The 21,647-nt window shown below is 45.6% G+C and overlaps 1 pseudogene; it reads right to left on the minus strand.

Annotated features, from left to right (window-relative positions):
- Positions 1-214: 214 nt before the first annotated feature.
- LOC149972124 (uncharacterized) lies at positions 215-7,040 on the minus strand (annotated as a pseudogene).
- Between the last annotated feature and the right edge of the window lie 14,607 nt (positions 7,041-21,647).

Below are 21,647 nucleotides of genomic sequence, written 5' to 3' on the forward strand. Positions count from 1 at the left end.
GAGAACCAATCTAGGCAACCATAGACATGCAATATACCTAGAAAGGAGACAGCCCCATAAACATACAAAACCCCTAGACAAGCCCAAAAACACATACATAACACATGTCACACCCTGACCTAACCAAAATAACAAGGAAAACAAAGAATACTAAGGTCAGGGTGTTACAGTACTCCCCCCCCAAAGGTGCGGACTCCCGGCCGCACACCTAAACTTATAGGGGAGGGTTTGGGTGGGCGTCTGTCCATGGTGGAGGCTCTGGCGATGGACGTGGACCCCACCACACCATAGTTTTTGTCCTCTTTAGTCTCCTCCTAGGAACGGCGACCCTCACCGTCAACCTAGGATTGGTAACCCTACACAATGGCCCCACTGGACTAAGCAGCAGCTCCGGACTGAGGGGCAGCTCGGGACTGAGGGGCAGCTCAGGACTGAAGGGCAGCTCAGGACTGAAGGGCAGCTCCGGACTGGCTGACGACTCTGGAAGATCCTGCCTGACTGGCGGCTCTGGAAGACCCTGGCTGACTGGCGGCTCTGGCAGACCCTGGCTGACTGGCGGCTCTGGCGGATCCTGGCTGACTGGCGGCTCTGGCGGATCCTGGCTGACTGGCGGCTCTGGCGGCTCCTTGTAGACTGGCGGCTCAGGCGGCTCCTTGCAGACTGGCGGCTCTGGCGGCTCCTTGCAGACTGGCGGCTCCTTACAGACTGGCGGCTCTGGCGGTTCCTTGCAGACTGGCGGCTCTGGCGACTTCTTGCAGACTGGCGGCTCTGGCGGCTCCTTGCAGACTGGCGGTTCTGGACAGGTGGGAGACTCTAGCAGCCCTGGACAGGCGGGAGAGTCTAGCAGCTCTGGACAGGTGGGAGAGTCTAGCAGCTCTGGACAGGCGGGAGACTATTAGCAGCTCTGGAGAGACGGGAGAATCTGACGGCGCTGGAGAGGAGGAAGGCTCTAGCAGCACTGGACAGGCGAGGCACACTGTAGGCCTGGTGCGTGGTGCTGGCACTGGTGGTACTGGGCCGAGTACACACACCTCAGGGCGAGTGCGGGGAGGAGGAAGAGGGAGTATTGGGCTCTGGACACGCACAGGTAGCCTGGTGCGGGGTGCTGCTACCGGAGGACTGGTGCGTGTTGGTGGCACTGGATAGACCGGACCGTGCAGGCGCACTGGAGCTCTTGAGCACCGAGCCTGCCCAACCTTACCTGGTTGAATGCTCCTGGTCGCCCTGCCAATGCCGCATGGTGGAATAGCCCGCACTGGGCTGTGCTGGCGAACCGGGGACACCATTCGTAAGGCTGGTGCCATGTATGCCGGCCCAAGGAGACGCACTGGAGACCAGATGCGTAGAGCCTGTTTCATGGTACCTGGCTCGATGCCCACTCTAGCCCGGCCGATACGAGGAGCTGGTATGTACCGCACCGGGCTATGCACCCGCACTAGGGACACCGTGCATAACACGGTGCCTGCCCGGTCACTCTCGCTCTCCGGTAAGCACAGGAAGTTGGCGCAGGTCTCCTACCTGGCTTCGCCACACTTCCTGTGTGCCTCCTCCCAAGACATTTTTGGGTCTGACTGTCAGGCTTCCATCCGCGCCGCCGTTCTGCCTCCTCATACCAGCGCCTCTCCACATTCGCTGCCTCCAGCTCCGCTTTGGGGCGGCGATATTCCCCTGGCTGTGCCCAGGGTCCTTTTCCGTCCAGGATTTCCTCCCAACTCCACTTCTCTATATATTGCTGCCTCTCCTGCTGCTGCTTCTCCTGCTGCTGTTTACCACACCTCTTGGTCCTTGGTTGGTGGGTGATTCTGTCACGGCTGATTTCCTCCTCTTCGTCTGAAGGGATCGGACCAAAATGCAGCGTGGTAAGTGTCTATGGTTGTTTTTAAAGAAATAAACTGAAACACTACAAAACAATAAACAAAATGTGAATCACCGAAACAGTACCGTGTGGTGAAACAAACACAGACACGGAAACAATCACCCACAAAGTACCCACAGAATATGGCTGCCTAAATATGGTTCCCAATCAGAAACAACGATAGTGTCTTAGTGTTCTGTGTTTTCTTTATTATTTTGGTTAGGCCAGGGTGTGACATGGGTTTATTATGTGGTGTGTTTTGTCTTGGGGTTTTTCGTAGGTTTTGGGATTGTGGTTTAGTGGGGTTTTCTAGCATAGTCTATGGCTGTCTGGAGTGGTTGTCAATCAGAGGCAGGTGTTTATCGTTGTCTCTGATTGGGAACCATATTTAGGCAGCCATATTCTTTGAGTGTTTCGTGGGTGATTGTTCCTGTCTCTGTGTTTGTTTTGCACCAGTATAGGCTGTTAGGTTTTCGTGTTACGTTTCTTGTTTTTGTATTGTTCGTTTTTCATCATTATGTATGAAAATTACCACGTTGCATTTTGGTCCGCCTCTCCTTCGACGGAAGAAAACCCTAACAGATAGACAGCTGCCTCTAATTGAGAACCAATCTAGGCAACCATAGACATACAATATACCTAGAAAGGAGACAGCCCCATAAACATACAAAACCCCTAGACTAGACAAAAACACATACATCACCCATGTCACACCCTGACCTAACCAAAATAACAAGGAAAACAAAGAATACTAAGGTCAGGGTGTGACAATATTAAACATCTAGGTACATACAAGTGTCTTATATTGGTTAAAAGCTTAAATTATTGTTAATCTAACTGCATTGTCCTATTTACAACAGGCATTACAGCGAAAGAATGCCATGCGATTGTTTGAGGACGGCGCCCCAGATCAAAATATTTTTCAACCAGCAAGGGTTTCCTAAAATCACAAATAGCGATTTAAATATTCACTTACTTTTTGAAAATCTTGCTCTGATTTGCAATCCAAAGGGTCCCAGCTATAACATGCATGGTCGTTTTGTTAGATAAAATCCTTCGTTATATTCCAAAAAGTCTGTTTAGTTGGCACCATCGATTTGAGTTATCCACTCATCCGACTAGTCTGACTTGTTAAAGAAAAAATCATAGGTGAATAAGAACTGTTCTGATATCCAGAAGCTCTTTTCGGTCATAAGAGACGGTGGCAGAGACATTATAAAGACTCCTGTTTTTGTTACTGTGATTACTGGAATATTTTCTGAATGTCATTTTAGATCGTATTGTACGGACTTTTGAACCACGAGTCGACACACAGTAAATCAGTATGTATTATGACTTATATTTACAATAAAAGTGACTCCAAAATAACACAATACATTATTTACCATTCATTTCTATTGGCAACAAATAATCTGAAACACAACCAAAACGAACTGCAAATGCATCCAACAAGTTTGTAGAGTCACAAGCTTGAAGTAGTCATTAAGTGCTAGGAATATGGGACCAAATACTAAACTTTTGACAACTTTATTTATAAGACTCTTTAGGGGTGAGAAAAAAAATATTTGTTAACCTCTCTGATCTCCCAAACCCGGATCCGGTATCGTGACTACAGCCTCAAGCTCATTACCATAACGCAACGTTAACTATTCATGAAAATCGCAAATGAAATGAAATAAATATGCCATCTCTCAAGCTTAGCCTTTTGTAAACAACACTGTCATCTCAGATTTTCAAAATATGCTTCTCAACCATAGGAAAACAATAATTTGTGTAAAAGTAGCTAGCTAGCGTAGCATTTAGCGTTAGCATTAGCGTTAGCATCCAGCACGCAACATTTCAGCAAAAACATAAAAGCCTTCAAATAAAATCATTTACCTTTGAAGAACTTCTGATGTTTTCAATGAGGATACTCTCAGTTAGATAGCAGATGCTCAGTTTTTCCAAAAAGATTATTTGTGTATTAGAAATAGCTCCGTTTTATACATCACATTTGGCCACCAAAAAAAAACGAAAATTCAGTCCTCAAAACGCAAACTTTTTTCCAAATTAACTCCATAATATCGACTGAAAACATGGCAAACGTTGTTTAGAATCAATCATCAAGGTGTTTTTCACATATCTCTTCATTGATATATCGTTCTTGGACGCATGGTTTCTCCCCTATATCAAATGGAAAAGTACAAGCAGCTGGCAATTGCGCACCGAATTCCACGCAGGACACCAGGCGGACACTTGGAAAATGTAGTCTCTTATGGTCAATCTTCCAATGATATGCCTACAAATATGTCACAATGCTGCTAAGACCTTGGGGGAACGACAGAAAGTGTTGGCTCATTCCTTGCGCAATCACAGCCATATAAGGAGACAATGGAAAACAGAGCTTCAGAAATTCTGCTAATTTCCTGGTTGATGCATCATCTTGGTTTCGCCTGTAGAATGAGTTCTGGGGCACTGACAGACAATATCTTTGCAGATTCTGAAACTTCAGAGTGTTTTCTTTCAAAAACTGTCAATAATATGCATAGTCGAGCATCTTTTCGTGACAAAATATCGCGCTTAAAACGGGAACGTTTTTTATCCAAAAATGAAATAGCGCCCCTAGAGATCTAACAGGTTAAATAAAATATATTTCTATGAACAATTGTTTTAGTGTAAAATAATATAATTTTGGAGCTTAGTATTTGAATACAGTCAATATTGCTAATCTTTATCAAGGGTGTCAATAATATCAGACTCCACTGTATATACAGTATACTGCTTAATAAATATTTCACCTGTATGATCCAGTGCTGGGGGGCATTTCACCATTCACACTGCTGTCTGTTTAGTTGGCGCAATTTATTTGACTTATCCACTCGTTAAACATGTAGAGAAAGGAATCCAAAAACTACCTCTAAACTTTGTTAAAACATGTCAAAATGCGTTTCTAATAAAACCTCAACCTCATATTTATATTCCCCCAGAATATGCCGATATTGTGACGTTCTGACCTTAGTTCCTTTGTTTTGTCTTTTGTTTTAGTATGGTCAGGGCGTGAGTTGGGTGGGTTATCTATGTTAGTTTGTCTATGATTTTCTATTTCTGTGTTTGGCCTGGTATGGCTCTCAATCAGAGGCAGCTGTCAGTCATTGTCCCTGATTGAGAACCATGTTTAGGTAGCCTGTTTTCCATTGTGTTTTGTGGGTGGTTATTTTCAGTCTTTGTGTGTCTGCACCAGACAGAACTGTTTTGTTTGTTTCTTTGTTGTTTGTTATTCAGTGTTCAGTTTACTTCCTTAAATGAGATGAACACTTACCACGCTGCACTTTGGTCCTCACCTTCTTCCCAAGACAGCCGTTACAGATATGGCTCTCGGCTTCTGTAAAAAGAAGGCGACTCAATTACCACCCAATCGATGGGGGGATTGTGCGATAATGATTCATCAGTCTTTGTAGACAAGATTTTCAGGGACCTGCACGGGCAGGGTGTAGTGGTGTATATCGATTGACCTAGCTTGACCTATACGTCAAGGCTGAGAAATGCCTGTTCTTCCAACAGTCCGTCTCCTTCCTAGGGCATTGCATTTTCATGTCAGGAGTGGAGATGGAGAGTGACCGCTTTGCAGCCGTGCATAATTGGCTGACTCCCACCACTGTGAAGGAGGTGCAGTGATTCTTAGGGTTTGCCAACACCTACCGGAGGTTTACCCGGGGTTCTGGTCAGGTATCTGCTCCCATTACCTCACCGCTGAAGGGGGGCCCGGTGTGCTTGCAGTGGTCAGCTGAAGCGGACAGGGCTTTTAGGCACCTGAAGGCTCTGTTTACCTCGGCTCCTGTGTTGGCCCATCCGGATCCCTCTTTGGCGCTCATAGTGGAGGTGGACGCGTCCGAGGCTGGAATAGGAGCTGTGCTCACTCAGCGCTCTGGTACACCACTGAAACTTCACCCCTGTGCCTTCTTCTCTAAGAAGCTCAGCCCGGCGGAGCGAAACTATGATGTAGGGGGCCGGGAGCTGTTGGCTGTCGTTAAGGCTTTGAAGGCGTGGAGACATTGGCTTGAGTTGGCTAAACACCCCTTTCTCATCTGGACTGACCACCGCAATCTGGAGTACATCCGGGCAGCGAGGAGGCTGTTCCTCGCCAGGCAAGGTGGGCCATGTTTTTCACCCGTTTTGTGTTTACACTCTCTAACAGACCAGGCTCCCAGAACGTTAAGACAGACGCACTGTTCCGGCTGTATGACACAGAGGAGCGGTCCATGGATCCCACTCCCATACTCCCGGCCTCTTGTTTGGTGGCGCCGGTAGTGTGGGAACTGGACGTGGACATTGAGCGGTCGTCACGTGCGAAGCCCGTTCCCCCTCAGTGTCCAGCTGGGCGTCTGTACGTTCCGTCTGCTGTCCGCGACCGGCTGATCTATTGGGCCCACACGTCACCCTCCTCTGGTCATCCTGGGATCGGTCGGACGGTGCGCTGTCTTAATGGGAGGTACTGGTGGCCCACTTTAGCTAAGGACGTGAGTGTTTATGTTTCCTCCTGCACAATGTGAGCCCAGTTCAAGGCTCCTAGACACCTGCCCAGAGGTAAGTTACAACCCTTACCCGTTCCACAACGACCATGATCGCACCTGTCGGTGGATTTCATAACCGAGCTTCCACCTTCACAGGGTAACACCACGATCCTGGCCGTTGTTGATCGTTTTTCGAAGTCCTGTTGTCTCCTCAATTTGCCCTACAAACTGCGGAGGCCCTGTTTACACACGTCTTCCGGCACTACGGGGTGCCTGAGGATATAGTCGGGGTCCCCAGTTCACGTTTCACGTCAAGGGTCTGGAAGGCGTTCATGGAACGTCAGGGGGTCTCGGTCAGCCTTACCTCAGGTTTTCGCCCGAGAGTAAAGGGCAGGTGGAGAGAGTTAACCAGGATGTGGGTAGGTTTCTGAGGTCTTATTGCCAGGACCGGCCGGGGGAGGGGGCGGCGTTCATGCCCTGGGCAGAGATAGCCCAGAACTCGCTCCGCCACTCCTCCACTAACCTTTCTCCCTTTCAGTGTGTATTGGGGTATCAGCCGGTTCTGGCTCCTTGGCATCAGTCAGACCGAGGCTCTTGCGGTGGACGACAGGTTCCGGCGAGCGGAGGAAACATGCGACGCCACCCACGTCCACCTTCAGCGCGCCGTACTGCGCCAGAAAGTTGCCGCAGACCATTACCGCAGTGAGGCCCGGGGGACAGGGTCTGGCTCTCGACCCGAATCCTCCCCCTGCCTTGCCGGAAGCTGGGTCCGTGGTTTGTGGGTCCTGAGGAGAGTGAACGAGGTATGTTATAGGTTACAGCTTCCCCACGATTACCGTATTAACCCCTCGTGCCATGTGTCTCTCCTCAGGCCGGTGGTGGCTGGCCCGCTCCAGGAGGCTGAGGTGCGAGAGGTTCCTCCGCCCCCTCTGGACATCGAGGGGGTCCCGGCGTACTCCGTTCGATCAATCCTGGATTCGAGACGTCGGGCGAGGGCCCTTCAGTACCTCGTGGACTGGGAGGGGTACGGTCCGGAGGAGAGATGCTGAGTTCCGGTGGAGGACGTGTTAGATCCTTCCCTGCTGCGAGAGTTCCGGTGGGGGGGTGGGGTGGGGGGGGGGGGGATGGGGTACTGTCACAACTTATGCCGAAGTCGATGACTCTCTTTGTTCGGGCGGTGCTCGGCGGTCGACGTCACCGGTCTTCTAGCCATCATTGATCCATTTTTCATTTTCCATTGGTTTTGTCTGGTCTTGCTACACACCTGGTTCCAATCTCATTCATTACATGTTGTGTATTTAACCCTCTATTTCCCCACATGTCCTTGTCAGAGATTGTTTGTTAAGCTCGTGATTTATGGATTGCTATGCGACGGGTTCTTGTACCCACGTTTATTTTTTTTATGTACTTTGTTTTTGGAGTTTTTGCTTTACGTTATTAAACTACTCCATTTATACCAAGTTTGATTCTCCTGGGCCTGACTTCCCTGCCACTTACACACACGACATGACATTTCACTTTGTCATTATGGGGTATAGTGTATAGATGGGTGAGAAAAAAACATATTTAATAAATGTTGAACTCAGACTGTAATACAACAACATTTAGAATAAGTCAAGAGGTGTGAATCCTTTCTAAAGGCACTGTACGTACCTTTCTTTAATACATCTGCTAAGCAAAGGTAAAGATGAGTACTATCAAGAGTTGAGAGTACACAACATACATTTTTACCCTGGCAAACAGAAATGTACCTTCACCATACATTGAGAGTGAGAGTGTGATGATTGTACATTTTATATTCAAAATATTAGGTACGAAAATGTTGCATCATGCTCTTTATCTGCACATCAGAGGAGGCTGGTGGGAGGAGCTATAGAAGGATGGGCTCATTGTAGTGACTGGAATTGAATAAATGGTACGGTATCAAACATATGGAAACCACATGTTTGACTCTGTTTCATTTATTCCATTCCAGCTATTGCATTGAGCCCGTCCTCCTATAGCTCCTCCCACCAGCCTTCACTACCGCACATGTACTCTAAAAGGTACCAAAAGGTAACATGTGAGATGTTTTTATAATTTTGTACCACAGGGAACAATACTGTACCCTTATTTCTAAGACTGTAGTCTGTAGGTAGACACACCATAACAAGGTTCCAAGCAGAGGCCTTGAAATGCCTTCCTCAAATTGATTTTGTGTGTAGAGCACACGTCTGTCAAAATGTAAAATGTACTGTAAGTCGCATTGGATAAAAGTGGCAGCAAAATGGCATATACATTATATTATATTATAGTGAACAAAAATATAAACACAACATGTAAAGTGTTGTTCCCATGTTTCATGAGCTGAAATTAAAAAGTCTGGAAACATCTAATTCTGATTGGCTGGGTCTGGCTCCCCTGTGGGTGTGCATGGCTGCCAAGTGGGTAGGCCTATGAACTGTAACTCAGTAAAATCATTTAAATTATTCCATGTTGCATTTATATTTTTGTTCAGTATATATATTATATATATGCTAGCTTGCAATGTTGCAAACTAGCATATGCAAATTAGATATATCTGTATTTATTTTTAAATAAATTTGCAAAAATCTCTTAACATGTTTTCACTTATTCCATGACGGGGTATTGTGTGTAGATCTGTGAGAGAAAAACATATTTAATGCATTTGGAATTCAGGCTGTAACACAACAAAATGTATGAATACTTTCTGAAGGTACTGTATATCTTTAGATCGTTGGTTCAAATCCAACTCCACTGGTCAATGCTTCGCTTGAACTAATTTTATGGGCGGGACTAAGAACTTGAGTGACAGGTGTTTCAGGGTATTTTTTATAGGTTAGGTGAGGGCACATAAATATGGTGCAAAAAGTCTCTAATATACAAAATATAATCATCAAAACAAATTATAGAAAAGTACTTGGTGGATTTCTTCTCATTACCCCAGTATTATACTAGGCTGGCCTTGATAATTGTAATTGATGATGGTGCCCTACATCGGGCTGATGAAGTATTTATTAACATTTAGGGTTCTAATGGCCAATGAACTCCTGTAGCTAGTCATACCCTCCAATAGACTTGATTACTGACTGAAACAACCCCACTGTATTGGACTGCTTAGGGAGACTGAAACAACCCCACTGTACTGGACTGCTTCGGGAGACTGAAACAACCCCACTGTACTGGACTGCTTCGGGAGACTGAAACAACCCCACTGTACTGGACTGCTTCGGGAGACTGAAACAACCCCACTGTACTGAACTGCTTCGGGGGAGACTGAAACAACCCCACTGTACTGGACTGCTTCGGGGGAGACTGAAACAACCCCACTGTACTGGACTGCTTCGGGGGAGACTGAAACAACCCCACTGTACTGGACTGCTTTGGGAGACTGAAACAACCCCACTGTATTGGACTGCTTAGGGAGACTGAAACAACCCCACTGTACTGGACTGCTTCGGGAGACTGAAACAACCCCACTGTACTGGACTGCTTCGGGAGACTGAAACAACCCCACTGTACTGGACTGCTTCGGGAGACTGAAACAACCCCACTGTACTGAACTGCTTCGGGGGAGACTGAAACAACCCCACTGTACTGGACTGCTTCGGGGGAGACTGAAACAACCCCACTGTACTGGACTGCTTCAGGGGAGACTGAAACAACCCCACTGTACTGGACTGCTTTGGGAGACTAAAACAACACCACTGTACTGGACTGCTTTGGGGGAGACTGAAACAACCACACTGTACTGGACTGCTTCGGGAGACTGAAACAACCCCACTGGTCTAAGAAAAGAGAGTAGTTTGCACACTTTACCTGGGTGCATTGAGGACAATTATTGGGTACTGGACTGTACTGTGAGACATAGAGTAGTCGAAAGAGAGTAGGTTGCACACCTTAGGTGGGTCTATTGAGGGCAATAACTGTCTGCTGGACTGTTGTTCGAGACTGATATAACCCCACTAATCCTCCCTATACTCGTTAAAAAGAGAGTATAACCAACAATTTAATAAGGACCATTAGAATTATTTAACCGTCAATTTCGCATTTTATACAGAATGTGTGCATACTTAATTACATGGGGCAGGAGGAAAAATATCAACAAATCAATGGTGCTTTAAAATGGAAACCCCTAGGGGTCCGCGGAGATACTGCAGGGGGTCCTCGAAAATATGTAGAAAAAATATATTGCTAGCTACAACAGAATAAACTAAGTCTGAATTATATACCAACAGTAGAAAAGAGGAGAATATATTTTTTTCTGAACTCCTAATAGATAATAGGTTAGGGAGTGAATGTTATTTACAATAAGGGATATGTGGTGAAAATTTGACCTCTGAAATTTAAGTGAATGGCCCTACCTTTAGCAAAATATATTTTACCTAAACCCTCCCTGAACGCTTAAAAAAAAAGTGACCTTCCCCTATACCCAATATAATAATTAAAACATAAATTGGATAGCAGAGAACATGCCTGCCATTTACCCTCACTTCTTGGACAGACCAGAGACTTAGATATGCAGTTTTAGAAACTGTTCTTCCTCCTGTAAGTATTACATGGCAAAGCAGAAATTCTTATAGCGCACAGGGCTGCGGGCCAGAATGTTGTGGGTTTACAGACCATCAGAGACAAGAGTAGGGGTGGAAAGAGCTCCTTTATAGTAAAAGCATTGTGTGAATCTATCATCACATTTTCAGGTCTGAGAAAAAATAGCCCACTTAATTATTTTTTAATACCACACAAATGACCGAAATGACAGGCTAAAAATGGACAGATAAATAGGCCTATGTGTTCATCTTATCATATTTCTCCAATGCCAAATCACTGTGTCTTGTTTGCAACGAAACTGTCCCTGTTTGCAAATAATTAAGTCTGAGAAGCCATTAGGAATCTGAGCATGGTAATCTACTTTCAAAAGTTAGGCATACCTTTCCAGCCCAGACAGAGTAGGTCTGATGCAGAAAATATAGGCTTTAACTGCTAGCTACTCTTCTTCTGTGGCTTAACCCAACGAGAGAAGGAAAAAAGTGTTTCCTTAAAAGCTGTCTTTGATTTAACCACATTCTATTGTACAGAAAGTGAATAGCTTAATCAATTGATAGTGACAGAATTAGATTACTTCCCAAGAAAAGTACATATTCTGTCTCCTTCGGCTATAGAAGGTTGTAACTCAGCCTCTGAATGTTGAAGAAACAAAACAATGATATCCCCATATGCATCGGAGTCACTTATTTCCCAGGTATTTTACAGCTTTTTCTACATTTCAAGCATTTTGGACCAAAGCGCTGTTACAGAGTCATAAGCTAACAAGGGGTAGGCCTGTTCTTTTTGTCATTTTATTTAATAAAAGGTTGGCCTATGGCACACCCTCTCATATCCCCTCAATCCCCTCACTGACACAGAGGTAGGCTATTTAAAGAGTGCATGGTAGGTGGAAGAATTGGCAGATAAATCTATGGATAAAGCAGCCTATAGCCTAATTGTCTGTCAAACAGGTAGACCTACCTCTTATTTAAATAATAAGAAATAATAAGAAATAAGCTCCAGCACAAAGCACTCTTGTAGTTAGTAAAGTCTAATTAAAATGAAGATGGTTGAAATTAATTATGCGTACTTGAATTTGCGTACTTTCAGCACCATGGGCATTTCTGATTGATTGTGCTGCTGTGTTCTCATCTTCTCACTCTCCTTCTCAAACTGAACAGAACATAGGCTAGAGGCTAGTCCACGCACAAGATACTGCATTTTTGGGACTAGGCCCAATCTCCTCCTGAACTGCCACTGTAGGCCTACACAGCACAGCATTGGTTACACAGCACACAAAAATAGTTTTGATCAGCAAGAGCTGAGCAGGCTGCGGCTCAGGGTTTGAATATCCATTGCCATGTGTAATGCAGCCTAACTTTATTTACACCATCCCAGCAGCTATCTGCTTCTCCAAGCATACACTTCGTAGAATATAGGCGTACTTGATATGGAGCGCCCAGCAGAGAATCAGAGATGAGTGACGGCATCCGGCACACATCGATATATAGTCTAATAAGCATCTAATTCTAAAACACTGAGAAATATTGAAACTTCATCAATTACAATTTACATGACCCTCCCCTGGACTAGATAAACAAAAATACTGAATCCTCCCCCATTTTCCTCCAGGTACACATTCTATACATTTCGATCCACCCCCAATTATTAAATGGGGAGGTCAAAATGATGAAAAACTATCATCTACCAAATCTAATAATTTTAAACTGTTTATTACTTACTGATAAGACAAGACATGTAAAAAATTATTTTTGCTTAGCCTGGGCGGGAGTCCCTGGGCCAGAAAATGTTCAAGACCTCTGACATAGGGAATAGGGTGATATTACAGATGTAGATTTGGTTCAGACCTAGAGCAAACATAAATACTGCTGTCTGTCAGCCAGGGGGGCATTCTTGTTCAGTAGAGCAAGGTACTCTGGGTACCTTCCTTCCATTATTAATTTCCCTTTATCATTTTCACGCCTCAGAAAAACTTTATCTCAGGTTGTGCTGCCTGGGCAATTTTAAACCCTGTTCTTTTTTTTCCCTTCTTCCTCCTCTCCAAATTGAATAATGCAACCTAAGCCTCTTTGAACGAATGATGCTATTATTCTCAAATTCTGGGGCCCTGATACCTTCCTGGTCGGTACTGCTACCACATATTACTTACAGATCTGTGCCTCTGATGCCCAAAGTGATGGCTGACTGGGTTTTTACCTCTGTTCTCATATTTATTTTACCTTTATTTATTTAACTAGGCAAGTCCGTTAAGAACAAATTCTTATTTTCAATGACAGCCTAGGAAGAGTGGGTTAACTGCCTGTTCAGGGGCAGAACGACAGATTTGTACCTTGTCAGCGCAGGGATTCGAACTTGCAACTTGCAACCTTTCGGTTACTAGTCCAATGCTCTAACCACTAGCCTACCCTGCCGCTCATATGTGCATTGGTATTACTGACACTTTTCATCTACTGTATCTACACTAGGTCTCAGAGCAGATAGAGAGAGGAGGGCTGGTAGATATTGACTATAAAATCCACATTTAATTTAGCCTCTACCGAAATAGCTTTTCATCGAATAAGGACCTGATCTAGCAAGAGACACCAAAGTCAATCAAAATCCAACTTAATCCAAATTAAATGTTGTAAATTACATGTAATCAGAAAAGAGTTTTAAAATGAGGAAAGAGTCCACAAATTAAGAAAAAGCAAAGCCAAAATCTCTCCAGTTAAATATCAGTATTGAGGACCATTTTAAGAGTAAAGCATTTGAATTATTCCTAGAGAGAAACGCTCAGGTTTACCCACCTGGCTACAAATGTACTCTAATTGAATCTGTGTTCAGTGAAACAAATAGCTAGCATGCCCAGTAAACCATTTCACATTTAGTTTAATTAAAGTGTGGTTTAATGAAGATTACAAAACGTGTTTGCGGTTACTTGTTTGCAGTTCCTTCCTGTTTTTTGATCAACAGCTTAAAGTATGAAGTGATAGTCTTCCTTCACAGTACGTCTCACCACACTATAACCTTGTGCATTTTTATATACAACTCCTTTTGTTGTAGCGTTGCACTGGCTGCTGTGGAGTAGAAGTTGGAAGTCACATTTGTAATGGGTGTTATCTAAGAGGAAATACATAACATGTGCTTTGGTTAACATGTTTTTTCATTTGTGTATGATGGATGTCATTTATAGTACATTTTTATTCAGTGGATGTCAGTTTGACAGCTGCTAGCCCGCTGGGCTCAGAACTTCCTGGAGCCATAGCTCATCCAGCTGTGTGAGCCGGGAGGACGCCTGCGGAGAGCCATTACATATCAAATCACGATTACATATCAGACTAGCCCCAATGAGGAAGATCACACCCAGCAGGGGAACAGCCACCCATCCAGCAGGCAGAACCACCCAGCATGCAACAAGCAGAACCACTCTGCAGGCAAGCAAGCAGAACCCCTCTGCAGGCAAGCAAGCAGAACCCCTCTGCAGGCAAGCAAGCAGAACCACTCTGCAGACAAGCAAGCAGAACCACTCTGCAGGCAAGCAAGCATGCAGGGATGCTCTGGATACGCTACTCACTCTAGCTAATTTCTCTCTCTCTCTCTGTTTCTCTCTCACTCCGTATCTCTCTCTCTCTCTGTCTCTCTCTCTCTCTCTGTCTCTCTCTCCGTCTCTCTCTCTCTCTGTCTCTCTCTCTCGCTCTCTCTCTCTCCCGATCTCTCCTCTCTCTCTGTCACCAAACAGGATAAAAGTGGTTGCTCAATGCTCTGCATATCTCAAAGCAAAACACAACACCCCCCATATTGATATTGAGCTATGAGAATGTCTTCGTGTTTTGAAATTATAACAAAAAGGGAAGCTATGGTTGTGCTTTTATATCTTCATTTTCTCCTCAATGGATGCAAAGCTTTATTCAATTGGAAGCTTCTTATCACAATGTGAGCAGTTACTTGTCTGGGTTGTGAGACAGGATTGTACTGAATCATGGGGGCACACATGTACGCACACAGACAAGGACGCACATGCAAACACACTCTGACTAATGCATTTACACACACACATTCAGACTCAATAGGAGTTTTTTCACGTGGACTTACTAAAATAAAAATAGGCACCTCTATTCATGAATTAAAATAAACTTTGAAATGACGTACACTGTAGTGAATAGTATCTGGTGAAATGATAACACTCTTTTGCCCCTAAACATCATATTGAGAGATTTACGTGTGTGTGTGTGCGTGCGTGCGTGCATGTGCATCACTCCGTAAATTAGTCAGGGAAGATGTTTCTTCTCCTTTCTATTCCTGAGAAGTTTGAATTATGTGACGTCAGAGACAAGAGTCCCCGCTTTGAACATTTCAATCCAAATGAGTTGTGTGCATCACCGGGTTTTGCAGTTCTCTTCATCTCCCATTCAGAAGATGCTGACATCGGCTTTCCTTGTAAATGATGCACAGAACGGCTATATCTCACAACCGCTGTCAAATTAAAGCTAATTGTGTCACCATACCCAAGTGAGAGAATAGGTTGAGATAGTGGTGTAATGTGTTATCAAGTTCATTGCTGTTTATTCAGTTTTAAAGCCAAACACGGTGAGACCTTTGTTACTCCAAAACCAATTGGCTCACACTTTGTCCGCATTACTCTGGCACTGTATTTGATTTACAACACAAAAGAAGTTGCTGTCTGCACATTCATGATAACTTTTTCTAGCTTCAAAATAAGGAATAATGACTCATGATCATTTCACTTAGAGTAATGTAAAAAGTTTAATTTCTTAGCTTATGGAAAATGTGTCATTACTGTAGCTTAAGGCAAAATGCATCAGACATGTTCCTTTTAATTGGAAGTTTTTGTTTTAATTAGTTTGACCCTCTAAACCTTGTATTTTTTTCAGCGATGCTGTTTTAGTTGCAGTGTCATTGATTGAATAGAATTCCAGCCTTAGTATGTAACTTTAGGTCTAAAACAGCTAGGGTTAGAGTTAGTGTGGCCAACCTAAATGTTAGGTAAAAGTTAGGGTTGAGGTAGTCTCACATAGCCATACAGTACCTCCAAATCAAGATCTAGTCAGCTGGCTTCCAGAGGCTACATTTTATTGGATGTTACGTTTCAAAAACCCTTCCCACATGCCCGTAGAAGAGGTGTTGCATGTGATGTTCGTCATTGTTTTCCAACCGGATACAATTTGATATCTCAAAGTACTGTACAGAATCCCAGCCTAAAACCCCAAACAGCAAGCAATTCAGGCGTAGAAGCACGGTGGCTAGGAAAAACTCCCTAGAAAGGCCAGAATCTAGGAAGAAACCTAGAGAGGAACCAGACTATGAGGGATGGCCAGTCCTCTTCTGGCTGTGCTGGGTGGAGATCATAACAGAATATGGCCAAGATGTTCAAATGTTCATAGATGACCAGCAGGGTCAAATAATAATAATCACAGAGGTTGTCAAGGGTGCAACAGGTCAGCACCTCAGGAGTAAATGTCAGTTGGCTTTTCATAGCCAATCATTCAGAGTATCTCTACCGCTCCTGCTGTCTCTAGAGAGTTGAAAACAGGTGAACAGGTGAACAGGTCAGGGTTCCATAGCCTCAGGCAGAACAGTTGAAACTGGAGCAGCAGCACGGCCAGGTGGACTGGGGACAGCAAAGAGTCATCAGGCCAGGTAGACCTGGGTCATGGTCCTAGGGCTCAGGTCCTCCGAGAGAGAAACAAAGAAAGAAAGAGAGAATTAGAGAGAGCATACTTCAATTCACACAGGACACCAGAAAAGACAGGAGAAATACTCCAGATATAACAGACTGACCCCAGCCTCCTGACACATAAACTACTGCAGCATAAATACTGGAGGCTGAGACAGGAGGGGTCGGGAGACACTGTGGCCCCATCTGACGATACCCCCGGAAAGGGCAACACAGGCAGGATGTAACCCCACCCACTTTGCCAAAGCACAGCCCCGACACCACTAGAGTGATATCTTCAACCAGCAATTCACCATCCTGAGATAAGGCTGAGTATAGCCCACAAAGATCTCCGTCACGGCACAACCCTCGGGGGGGCGCCAACCCAGACAGGAAGACCACGTCAGTGACTCAACCCATTCAAGTGACGCACCCCTCCTAGTGACAGCATGAAAGAGTACCATTAAGCCAGTGACTCAGCCCCTGTAAGAGGGTTAAAGTTCCGGTACAAGTAATAACGGCTATACGCACCACGGCTCCAGTACGCCTTCCCAGCCCAGTACGTCCTGTGCCAACCCCCTGTACTTGTCCTGAGAAGCGTATTAAAGTTCCGGTACAAGTGATGCCAGCTATATGCACCAGGTCTCCAGTGCGCCACCACAGTCCAGTACGTCCTGTGCCTCCTCCCCGCACTTGCCCTGAGGTGCGTGTCACCAGCCCGGTGCCACCTGTACCGGCCCCACGCATCAGGCCTCCAGTGTGCCTCCACAGTCCAGTACATCATGTGCCTCCTTCCCACACTCGCCCTGAGGTGCGTGTCACCAGCCCGGTGCATCTGTACCGGCCCCATGCATCAGGCCTCCAGTGCGCCTCCACAGTCCAGAGCTTCCGGCGACAGTTCCCCGTCCAGAGCTTCCGGCGTCAGTTCCCAATCCAGAGCTTCCGGCGACAGTTCCCAGTCCAGAGCTTCCGGCGACAGGTCCCAGTCCAGAGCTTCCTGCGACAGGTCCCAGTCCAGAGCTTCCGGCGACGGTCCACAGTCCGGAACCTCCGGCGATGGTCCACTGGCCGGAACCTCCGGTGACGGTCCACTGGCCGGAACCTCCAGTGACGGTCCACGGTCCGGAACCTCAGGCGACGGTCCACGGTCCGAAACCTCCTGAGACGGTCCATGGTCCCGGAACCTCCTGAGATGGTCAACGGTCCACAACCACCTGCGACTGTCGGCGGTCCAGAGCCTCTAGTGACGGTCTGCGGTCCAGAGCCTCTAGCGACGGTCTGCGGTCCAGAGCCTCTAGCGACGGTCTGCGGTCCAGAGCCTCTAGCGACGGTCTGTGTCCAGAGCCTCTAGCGACGGTCTGCGGTCCAGAGCTTCCAGCGACGGTCTGCAGTCCAAAGTCTCCAGCGACGGTCTGCGGTCCAGAGCTTCCTGCGACGGTATGCAGTACAGAGCCTCCTGCGAGGGTCCCCAGTCCGGAGCCTCCGGAGTCCCCGGCGACGATCCACGGTCCGGAGCCCCCCGCAACGATCCACTGTCCGGACCATCCGGCGACGATTCACGGTCCAGTTCCCCCGGTGACGATCCACGGTCCGGAGCTTCCGGCGACTGTCCCTGCACCAGAGCTGCTATTGAGGATGACGTATCCACGAGCGGAGTGGGTACTTCCCCCCACACTGGAGCCTCCCCCAACGGTAGATGCCCACCCAGACCCTCCCCTATTGAGTCAGGTAATGCGGTCGGAGTCCGCACCTTTGGGGGGGGGGTACTGTCACGCCCTAACCATAGAGAGCTTTTTATTCTCTATGTTGGTTAGGTCGGAGTGTGACTAGGGTGGGACATCTAGGTGATTATATTTCTATGTTGGCCTGGTATGGTTCCCAATCAGAGGCAGCTGTTTATCGTTGTCTCTGATTGGGGATCATATTTAGGCAGCCAATTCCCCTTTATGCTTTGTGGGATCTTGACTATGTATAGTTGCCTGTGAGCACTATAGCAGCTTCACGTTTTGTTTTGCATTTATTGTTTTCTTTGAGTTTCACTTCAAAATAAAGAGGATGCAACCATACCATGCTGCAGCTTGGTCCACTCATTGTAACGATCGTGACAAGTTGGTGTTGATCATTTCTAGACAGTCATCTTGCCATAGATTTAAGCCAATTTAAGTCAAAACTGTAACTAGGCCAGTCAGGAACATTCAATGTCATCTTGGTAAGCAACTCCAGCATATATTTGGCCTTGTCTTTTAGGTTATTGTCCTGCTGAAAGATGAATTGGTCTCCCAATGTCAGAAGGAATGCAGACTGAACCAGATTTTTCTCTAGGATTTTGCCTGTGCTTAGCTCTATTCCAGATATTTTTTATCCTAAAAACTCCTTAGTCCTTGTCAATGACAAGCATACGCATAACATGATGCAGCCACCACCATGTCTCAAAATATGAAGAGTGGTACTCAGTGATGTGTTGTATTTGATTTGCCCCAAACATAACACTTTGTATTCAGGACATAAAGTTAATTTCTTTGCCATTTTGTTTTTGCAGTTTTACTTCAGTGCCTTATTGCAAAGAGCATGCATGTTTTGGAAAATGTGTATTCCTTCTTTTCACTCGGTCATTTAGGTTAGTATTGTGGAGTAAGTAGAATGTTGTTGAGCCATCCTCAGTTTTCTCCTATCACAGCCTTTAAAACTCTATAACTGTTTTAATGTCACCATTGGCCTCATGGTGAAATCCCTGAGCAGCGGTTTCCTTCTTCTCCGGCAAGTGAGTTATGAAGGACACCTGTATCTTTGTAGTGACTGGGTGAATTGATACACCATTCAAAATGTCATTAATAACTTCACCATGCTCAAAGAGATATTCAATGTCTGCTTTTATTTTTACCCGTCCACCAATAGGTGCCCTCCTTTGAGACTCATTGGAAAATCTTTTAATTTTATTTAATTTTATTTCACCTTTATTTAACCAGGTAGGCTAGTTGAGAACAAGTTCTCATTTGCAACTGCGACCTGGCCAAGATAAAGCAAAGCAGTTCGACACACACAACAACATAGAGTTACACATGGAATAAACAATCATACAGTCAATAACACAGTAGAAAGATCTATATACAGCATGTGCAAATGAGGTAGGATAAGAGAGGTAAGTTAATAAATAGGCCGTGGTGGCGATGTAATTACAATATAGAAATGAAACACTGGAATGGTAGGATGTGCAGAAAATGAATGTGTAAGTAGAGATACTGGGGTGAAAAGGAGCAAGATAAAAAAATACAGTATGGGGATGAGGTAGATTGAATGGGCTATTTACAGATGAGCTATGGACAGGTGCAGTGATCTGTGAGCTGCTCTGACAGCTGGTGCTAAAGCTAGTAATGGAGGTAAGAGTCTCCAGCTTTAGTGATTTTTGCAGTTTGTTCCAGTCATTAGCAGCAGATAACTGTAAGGAGAGGTTGCTGAATGAAGAATTGGCTTTGGGGGTGACCAGTGAGATATACCTGCTGGAGCACGTGCTACGGGTGGGTGCTGCTATGTTGACCAGTAAGCTGAGATAAGGCAGGGCTTTACCTAGCAGAGACTTGTAGATGACCTGGAGCCAGTGGATTTGGCGATGAGTATGAAGCGAGGGCCAGCGTACAGAGTGTACAGGTCACAGTGGTGGGAAGTATAGGAGGCTTTGGTGGCAAAACGGATGGCACTGTGATAGACTGCATCCAATTTGTTGAGTAGAGTGTTGGAGGCTATTTTGTAAATGACATCGCCAAAGTCGAGGATCGGTAGGATAGTCAGTTTTATGAGGGTATGTTTGGCAGCATGAGTGAAGGATGCTTTGTTGCAATATAGGAAGCCGATTCTAGATTTAATTTTGGTTTGGAGATGTTTAATGTGAGTCTGGAAGGAGAGTTTACAGTCTAACCAGACACCTAGGTATTTGTAGTTGTCCACATATTCTAAGTCAGAACCGTCCAGAGTAGTGATGCTGTACGGGCGGGCAGGTGCGGGCAGTGATCGTTTGAAGACCATGCATTTAGTTTTGCTTGCATTTAAGAGCAGTTGCAGGCCACGGAAGGAGAGTTGTATGGTACTGAAGCTCATCTGGAGGTTAGTTAACAGTGTCCAAAGAAGGGCAAGAAGTATACAGAATGGTGTCGTCTGCGTAGAGGTGGATCAAAGAATCACCAGCATCAAGAACGACATCATTGATGTATACAGAGAAGAGTCGACCCGAGAATTGAATCCTGTGGCACCCCCATAGAGACTGCCAGAGGTCCGGACAGCAGGCCCTCCAATTTGACATACTGAACTCTATCAGAGGAGTAGTTGGTGAACCAGGCGAGGCAATCATTTGAGAAACCAAGGCTGTTGAGTCTGCTAATAAGAATGTTGTGATGGACAGAGTCGAAAGCCTTGGCCAGGTCGATGAATATGGCTTTACAGTAATGTCTCTTATCGATGGCGGTTATGATATCGTTTAGGACCTTGAGCGTGCCTGAGGTGGACCCATGCATGACCAGCTCTGAAACCAGATTGCATAGCAGAGAACGTATGGTGGGATTCGAAATGGTTGGGTAATCTGTTTGTTAACTTGGTTTTCGAAGACCTTAGAATGGCAGGGTAGAATAGATATACAGGTAGGTCTGTAGCAGTTTGGTTTTAGAGTGTCTCCCCCTTTGAAGAGGGGGATGACCGCGGCAGCTTTCCAATCTATGGGAATCTCAGACTATACGAAAGAGAGGTTGAACAGGCTAGTAAATAGGGGTTGCAACAATTTCGGCAGATCATTTTAGAAAGAGAAGGTCCAGATTGTCTAGCCAGTCAGGTCTGGAGAGAACCAAGGGCTATATCTGTTCCTGGTTCTACATTTTTTGAATGGGGCATGCTTATTTAAGATGATGGGGAAGGCACTTTTAAAGAATAACCAGGCATCCTCTACTGACTGGTTGAGGTCAATATCCTTCCAGAATACCCGGGCCAGGTCGATTATAAAGGCCTGCACGCTGAAGTGTTTTAGGGAGCGTTTGACAGTGATGAGGGGTGGTCGTTTGACCGTAGACCCATTACGGATATAGGCAATGAGGCAGTGATCACTGAAATCTTGGTTGAA

The sequence above is a fragment of the Oncorhynchus mykiss genome, chromosome 25 (assembly GCF_057628025.1).
Source record: "Oncorhynchus mykiss isolate SJ-2025 chromosome 25, ASM5762802v1, whole genome shotgun sequence".
NCBI classification, from domain to species: domain Eukaryota; kingdom Metazoa; phylum Chordata; class Actinopteri; order Salmoniformes; family Salmonidae; genus Oncorhynchus; species Oncorhynchus mykiss.